Source organism: Oryzias melastigma, unplaced genomic scaffold (genome assembly GCF_002922805.2).
Source record: "Oryzias melastigma strain HK-1 unplaced genomic scaffold, ASM292280v2 sc01099, whole genome shotgun sequence".
In the NCBI taxonomy this organism is placed as follows: domain Eukaryota; kingdom Metazoa; phylum Chordata; class Actinopteri; order Beloniformes; family Adrianichthyidae; genus Oryzias; species Oryzias melastigma.
This window is the reverse complement of record NW_023417684.1, coordinates 1-1,663: the sequence shown is the minus strand read 5'-3', so window position 1 is coordinate 1,663 and position 1,663 is coordinate 1. Positions and strand designations below refer to the sequence as shown.

General features: G+C 32.8%; 1 long non-coding RNA gene across 1 annotated transcript; it reads right to left on the bottom strand.

Moving 5' to 3' along the window:
* Positions 1–194: 194 nt before the first annotated feature.
* On the bottom strand, positions 195–454 carry LOC118598488. Its single transcript, XR_004947566.1, has 2 exons — positions 403–454; positions 195–318 (listed from the first exon to the last, which is right to left on the bottom strand). It is a non-coding gene; the product is annotated as an uncharacterized LOC118598488 (long non-coding RNA).
* Between the last annotated feature and the right edge of the window lie 1,209 nt (positions 455–1,663).

Here is a 1,663-nt window from a genome sequence, read left to right as displayed (position 1 = left end):
AACAAAATGAGAAAACTTAACATGCAAAATGGGAGGGGGAAAAAAGTAAAAACTAGCTTACTCTGTAGTTAGCCAACATCACATGGTGAACTGAGATTTCACGCATTAAACTTAAGAGAACAATACACTGTATGTTAATCATATTTTCAATTTCTATTACTGATTGTAATTGTTTTTGTTGTTTTTTTTTCTTAAACATTTGGTCAGTGGGTATCGCACACTAATCCAACATAAATGCGGTTACAACTCACCGAGATCATGTATTCCCACAACTCAAAGTCCAACGTAGCTTTTCACCATCTTCCCTGGGTACAATAACTGTCGAAAGTCAGTTTTTCTACAAACTTTGTTCAAATACAGTTTTTAAAGACCACAATTTCAGTTTTTCTTTTCTTTTTTTACCTCGCGTCGGTCTTTTTTGTCTCTGCTTCTTTGTACTGTCGAAAAAAACGTCAAAGATCAAAAGAATGACAGGAGGATCACTCCTACCACATCCTAAAGACACACATTTAAAAATGTGACTGCCACCAGTGCAGAAATAGAAAATTACCATCTATACAAAGTGAGCGTTAAAAATAATAATATATTTTTTTTAAGTAAGACAAATAGGCCTACACATATCAAGAACAGCTGCCCCAACTGCATCTGGTCAAAAACATGATAAAAAGAACATCGATTGCAATACAGTGTGTCTTTGTTTAGTTTCTACTAGTCCTCTTGTGGGGCTAAAATGATTCCCATAGCTTTATATGACCTTTGTTATCAAGTGGAATTGGGAAAAACACAGTGTTAAAATGTTTTACTAGTTTTATTCCTTGAGTTTTAATAGGACTACATTCAAAATATAGATTTTGTAATTTAGATAATACCAATAAGACAACAATTTACAGATGTGTTATTTTTACCACTCCTAAAAGTGCTTTGAGCATCTTTTGATAGTTTTTTATTTTTTATTTTTTATGTTGCACTGTTGACAGATATGTAGGCAAATGACCTACTGCCAGTCAACCACACATTTCTCGGTAGACCAAAGGTCACAAACAGACCTATTTTTCACCCCTTGTTAAAGACCTCAGTGTTTGTTGTATTATAATTTGGATATTTGATGACGCACCAATAAAATGACCTAATTAACAAGGACTTTTTTAAGCATAACCTTGAAGACTTAGAGCTTTTTGTCTACTAATATTAAATTCTCAATTTCAATCAAACTATTAGACATTTTCAAATTTAAAGTTCAAAGTTTTTCAAAAAGAATTCAAGTTTATTTGTTATTGTTTTAGTTTTGCATTTTAGTTAATATTAACCAGCTGTTGAGTCATTTTATGAGAGCATGGAGGAATTGATGCTGTGGCACCGTCGGGCACCGTCCACTAAACAGACAACTCTTCCTACTGTTCATCATTTTAAATCCGCTCCTTTGATGAGAAGCAGTGAAAACACCTTTTGTTTTTAACTCGGTTTTACTTTAGGACTTGTGCTGCAGCAGGTGAGTAAATGTCTGTTTTTTGTTGGAAAAACTGTGCTTTTGACATTTAGAGGTAATAGTTAACTTTGGTTTGCTTATTTTTAAAAATTCAAAAGGAATCTGTTCAAGGCAACAAAGCTTGTTTTTTGGATTTTTTTTTTTCTAAAAATCATATGACACTAAAATTAGAGTTGG